At 40.1% G+C, this 6540-nt stretch overlaps 1 pseudogene across 1 annotated transcript; it reads left to right on the top strand.

Moving 5' to 3' along the window:
* Positions 1-361: 361 nt before the first annotated feature.
* Positions 362-6075, top strand: LOC108290169 (annotated as a pseudogene). The gene is made up of 2 exons (XR_001819462.2): positions 362-631; positions 5352-6075. The product of XR_001819462.2 is annotated as an X-ray repair cross-complementing protein 5-like (transcript).
* The last annotated feature ends 465 nt before the right edge of the window (positions 6076-6540 follow it).

Here is a 6540-nt window from a genome sequence, read left to right as displayed (position 1 = left end):
ACTTACCTTTCCCCTGCTGATGAGGATGTATATACTCAGCAAATTAATTGTTGTTGGCACAGCTCATCCTTCTCAAGCGCCTTAAGCCAGGGTGGCGAGCTTATATTTGCAGACAAACATTAAGTGGCTTCCAAAGGATTTTGTCTATTAATGAAAATAGGTGCCATTTGGTAATGAAATCTCAGCCATTTTTGCTATTATTTTTGTTGAGAGTGACCAGATAGCAAAAAAAAAAAAAACTAAAAACTGAACAGGTGAGGCTGTAAATTCCCTGGACTGATGGCATTCACCTGTGCACAGAGGATGCTTACAGCATATCCTTCCGAGCAGACAATGACATGCTAGGCTTCAGGGAGAAGTCATGGATGTCAGTCATGTTTCTGAATGCTTCACATACCCCAGGCAGCAGAAACCTTTGGGCTGCTGTTGCTTCCACACGGGGTTGCTGCCAAGACCTGGCACCAGTGCACCTGATGCGCTTTTTCTCATTCACACATGTGGCCTGTCCTCAGTATCTCTGCAGGAAGATGGTTCACTGTCTGGGCTCAGGAAAGAGATTCCAATCCACACTTTTATATCTCCAACTTACAGCCTTTTGCCTCATCCTCACTTGCCCAATCATTGTCCCCAAGTTGGCTGATCAGGGTACCTCCTGTGCTTGGCTCCTAGCTTTGTCAGATCCAGCTCTTTCCTATCACCCTTTACGTCCTATAATAAGCACAGAACACCAGCACCTCAAAGGGGCTCTTGGTGCTGTCATCTGCCAACAAGCCGTCCTCATTCGATGTGAGGGTCCAAATGCATTTCACTTAGGAAAGACTTTTTGATTTTACCTTTCTGATATTTGGGACTATTAATGTCTATGTAAATTGTCCAATGGCTCTGATACTGGGGATAAGTGGAAGGTCTGGAGTTGGCCAAAGGCATGAGTAGGGGAAGAAAGAAGTTCTGTATTTCCTTCTCCAGGGGCCTGGGTTCAGCTTGCTAAATTAGAAGGGGTAACTGAAGTTGCACATGGTAGAACTCAGGTTTGCAATTTCTGTGTAGAAGAAATTACAATCAGAGAAAATCTTAATAATATGGCATTAAAGCTTTTAGCATTTTCTTAACAGCCAATCCTTTAGTCACCCTTCTCTGTTGATGTTATCATTGTTTCAGTTAATCTTTTCTCTGTTACATTAAAAACATGTAATAAGATATTTTACCTGGTTCCATATTTTTGTAATTGCAAAAAACATGTGTGTGCAAGTATCTTTTTTGTATAATGACTTCTTTTCCTCTGCGTAGATACCTAGTAATGGGATTGCTGGGCCCAAATGCTCATCAGTCAACACATGGATAAGGAAAATGTGGTGTACATATATACCATGGAATACTATTCAGCCATAAAAAGGAATGACATAATGGCATTTGCAGCAAACTGGATGGAATTGGAGGCTATTATTCTAAGTGAAGTTACCCAGAAATGGAAAACCAAACATTGTATGTTCTCACTCATAAGTGGGAGCTAAGCTATGAGAATACAAAGGCATAAGAATGAAACATTGGACTTTGGGGACTTGGGGAAAAGGGTGGGACGTGGCGAGGGATAAAAGACTATACATTGGGTACAGTGTACACTGTTTGGGTGATGGGTGCACCAAAATCTCAGAAATCACCACTAAAGAACTTATTCATGTAACCAAACACCACCTGCTCCCTAAAAACCTATTGAAATAGAAAAGAAAATAAAATTTAAAAAGATATTTGAGAGCAACTTCTTTTACCTCTACTGCTTAGGGCTTAGAATGTTTATACTCACTTTAACAGAAATTCACACTCCTGTGAATTATTTGATAAATTATTGCACATTTAAGAGAGAAAAGTGTCTCTTACAATTTATTTTGAGAACTTGTTTTCCTTGAGATTTACAGATGTGTATATCACTGTGACTTTATACTGCATCCATCCAAAAAACTAAACATCAACACGTTTGAATCTGAAGAAGAAATGTTTGCCTGGAATCAATTTCCCATTTCTTCATTTCTTATTCCAAATATTGAATCAGGTGCTGGTTATGTAAGATCTGTCCTGCATTGCATCTCTCCTCCCTAATGCTTTTTAAAGTGATGGTGTGAGTTTTGAAGAGTTTTTCAATGGTTAATGTGTGAAGACTCAAGGGAGTGGGGCAGCTTTCTTCCAGGATGCCTCTCAGTTATTGTATAATGGCCTCATCGTGTGACTGACCTTAGAGCAGTGACCCTGCCCCATCAAGGTCCTGCTTCCTACAATGGCCGTTGGAGGATGCTTGTGCCTGAATGCTGTCATCAGGTCAAAACTTACTTCAATCGCAGCAGACTACTCATTCCTCCCAAATCTACCAACTTTCTGATTTGAGCAAGTAGGAGATGTTTTCAAATAGTGCTTATATTTTAAATTTACTTTCCTATAATCATGTGTTCAAATTTCTAGTGAGATGAACTGATGTTTTTCTTAAATGCTGGTAACATTTATCATTTGTTTCAGAGCCAAGTAAAATTCAAAAAGGCTGAGACTTTTCTTTTTTTAAGGCTGCAATTCTTCCTGGGTTTGTGCCACCCTCTGTAGAAAGTAAAGGAGAAAAGAAATCACATTAGACCTTTGACGGCTGGCACAGAACAGCACAAAAGGCTTCGTGGAGTCTCCCCCACCAGGGAGAGTGTTGCACAGTCTGCAGGGGGAGACAACAGTTGTTGCTCTATACAGACTTTACATGCAGCCAAAAATAAATAAGAGAGAGAGAGAGAGAGAGAGAGGGAGAGAGAGAGAGAGAGGGAGGAAGACAGCAGTGGCAGGGGGAGAGAGAGAAAGAGAAAGGAAGAAAGGAAAGAAGGAGGAATGTTTCAGTCAATCAAATGTTTATCATGGAACATACTATGGAGCTACAAAGTCTCATGGGTATAGTTTTGTATGTCGGTGATAAATGCCCAGGGAGTAGCAAGGCTATTCCAAATGAAGAGAAGCCAGTAAGCCATTCAACAAATATTTAGTGGGGTTTAATGATGTGCTAAGCACAGTCTAGGCATGGCCAACACTCATATATCCATAAGAGAGACAAAGTTACAGCCCTTAAAAGATTTGCTTTTCATTATGGGAGACCCTGATCATAAACAAGAAATGATAACACAATACCCTAATGGAGTGTGCCAATAGGGTAAGCCCTGGGGGTTACAGGAGCAAGTAGAAGATAAATTAACCCAGTTAAGGGTGATGGAGGGAGGAGGAAGGAGTCTGAGAAAGACAAAGGAGAAGAAATGTCTAACCTGAGATCTGAAAGGGGAGCCCAACTGAGACAGAGAGAGGGGCATTTAGTAGAAAGGAAACAGTAAATGCAGTAAATGGGAAGACATCAAGTCTAAAGGAAACATGGCACCTTCTGAGAGGCAGACAGTGCTTTGACATGGCTGTAGCCTTGCTTAGAATCAATTTTCCATCTTAAACCTCTCTGTTCTCACTTTTACAACAATGAAAAGCCATTGAGCAGTATCAGCTGGGCATAGGTAACATCAAGTTTGCATTTTCAAAGATGCTCCTGATCAAAATGTGGAGTTAGGAGTGTGGATGATGTCCAAGACATTTGCAGTTTTCCAAGTACCACAAGATGCAAGCTTGTTGGAGAAAAGGTGAATATGGTTGTTATAGCAATCCTAGCGAACTAACATAGATAGACTTAGGAAATTTCTGATGTAGTTGCCATTTGCTGAGAAGGGATGGTCACTGATGTCTTGGGGACACTGTTTTTTTCCCTACTTATCAATTTATTTCTGGTTCTACATCCTTCCCTATTGGGCTTAGATTATATGTTCCACCTCTTCAAATATTTTATCAATATTTTTAACATTCGTTCTTCTGTCCAACCTGTTTGTCAATAGTACTTCAGTCCTGGATGCCCCCATTTAATACAAGCCTATGTCTTGGGGAGAGGAGACTTCTATAGAATGTTATGCAAATATACATTTGGATTCCATTATAGATTATTGATTTCTACTCTCTGGAGGGCATGCAGAGTTCCAGGTACTCTGTCCCTGTTTTCACGATCGTCTTTCTCCTAATCTCTATGGGCTTCTGCCTTCTTCCTGTTTCTCCTATCTCTCCCCAATCCCTACCCTGCCCACCATCCAATTTCTACCAGTTTGAAGCAGGTCATCCCACAAACTTCAAAATGGAAGGAGATGCAATCAGCTTCCTGCTGCAAAACTATAGATATAAGGATAAACACCTGTTGTTTCCTTCTTATCATACCTTCTAAGCGAATAAATTCTTCTACCAGCAAGCTCCCTTTCACTTGCAAGACTAACCCTGATCTCGACACACTAGATTCCATTTCCCCTTCCTTGCCTTCTGTGGATTCATGCTTAAGTGATTTCTCCAACTTCTCCCATACTTTCATCTTTTTCCAATCTACTTGCTCCTTTGAAAGGAGACAAAGTTTTCCCTGTCTTTAAAAACAAACCTAGCTGGGCATGGTGGCTCATGCCTGTGGTTCCAGCTACTTGGGAAGCTGAGGTGGGAGGACTGCTTGAGCTCGGGAGTTCAAGGCTGCAGTGATTTATGATCACACAACTGTACTCCAACCTGGCACAGAGAGAGGCCTTGGCTCTAAAAAATAAAAAGCAAAAACCAAAAAACCCACCATCACCACCACCAAAAACCAAACCAGCAAAATCCATTTGTTGATTCCACAATTTCTTGCTTATGAAGCCAAAATTCTTGAAAATTTTGGAATGTTTTTGAGCCCATGGGACTTCACCTTACACATGGGGCTGATGGAAAGTGAAAAATTGAAGATGACATGTGGAATAGGGTCTGAGGCAATAGGGTGAATAGTAGTGCTGTTCCTTCATTTTGAGGGGAACAGGGAGGGGAGCAGGTTTCGAGGCTCTTAGAATCAACGGTCTGTTTGTTCATTCCAAGTTTGTGCTTTGTAGGCATCCAGAGCAAATAAGAGATATCTGATGATTGGGTGAGAACTTGAGACTGAGGACGTATCATCATATTATACAGTTAACTCTTGAACAAGAATTTGAACTGTGTGGGTCCACTTATTTGTGGAGTTTCTTGTGCCTCTGTGACCCCTGAGACAGCAAGACCAACCCTCTTCCTCTTCAGCCTACTCAACGTGAAGACAAGGAGGATGAAGACCTTTTTGATGATCCATTTCCACTTAATGAATAGTAAGTATATATTTTCTTCCTTATGATTTTCTTTATGACATTTTCTTTTCTCTAGCTTACTTGTTGTACGAACATTATATATATATTTATATATATATATATATATATATATATATATATATATATATATAATACGTAAAACATACAAAATGTTTAAAGACTGAGGAAGGGGGAGCCCATTTCAGCATCTCCAGCCTGGCTGAAGGCAGTGTTACCTCTGTTGGAAGTGTGAATCCTGCCGAAAACTTCCATGTTCTAGTGAAACGGAAGAATGCCAGCTTTGAGGAAGCAAGTGACCAGGTCATAAATCACACCAAACAGTTTTTGGATACTAATGAAACGACATATTTTATGAAGAGCATGGACTGCATCAGAGCCTTCCAGGAAGAAGCCATTAAGCTTTCAGAAGAGTAGCGCTTTAACAGCTTCCTGTAAGCCCTTCGAGAGAAAGTGGAAATTAAACAATTAAATCATTTCTGGGAAATTGTTGTTCAGCATGAAATTACTCTGATCACCAAAGAGGAAGCCTCTGGAAGTTCTGTCACAGCTGAGGAAGCCAAAGGTTTCTGGCTTCCAAAGAAAAAACAAGTGAAGATACAGCAGACATATTTGAAGAAGGTGGTGATGTGGACGATTTATTGGAAATGATACGGGTCATGGATGTGTGGAGAATATAAGACAGCTGCCGTCGCTGTGATGCTGGGAGTTCTAACAAAACAAGTTGGAGGTGGCCATTCAAGGGGAGCCAGAAGCCCTGGAGAAATTCCCAGCAGGTTACCAGGAGGCGGATCACCTAATTCTCTGTGGAATGAATACACACATATATATTACAAGGGATAATTTAGACCCCATACAAGTTTATAAAGAGTCATTGTTAAAAAAATATACAAAATTTGTGTTCATTAGCTGTTTGTGTTATCACTAAGGCTTCCAGTCAACAATAGGCTATCAGTAGTCAAGTTTTGGGGGAGTCAATTTATATTTGGATTTTCAACTACCCAGGGAGTCAGTGTCTCTAACCCTTGTGTTGTTCCAGGGTTAACTGTTTATGTTATATAAAGTTGGGGATGATGGAAGCAGTCACTTAAGAAGTGAATATATATATATATATATGAAAAATAATATCTCCAAGGACTCTGAGGTGCCTTGCTGTTATATTTCTGTGACAATTAACATCTGGATTGCCAACTTTGCCTCCATGTATAAAGACATTTTACTATTATTTTTTCCTCATATTTTTCCTTATATTGCTTGCAAAACATTAAAAACAAATCTAGTGTGTGATTTCTTGCTTATTATGTGACTAAGTTAGACAAGGACTCATACATTACTAAGTGCTTTAATTTTG

The sequence above is a fragment of the Cebus imitator genome, unplaced genomic scaffold, assembly GCF_001604975.1.
Source record: "Cebus imitator isolate Cc_AM_T3 unplaced genomic scaffold, Cebus_imitator-1.0 Scaffold426, whole genome shotgun sequence".
NCBI classification, from domain to species: Eukaryota; Metazoa; Chordata; class Mammalia; order Primates; family Cebidae; genus Cebus; species Cebus imitator.
This window is presented reverse-complemented; position numbering and strand designations above follow the sequence as displayed.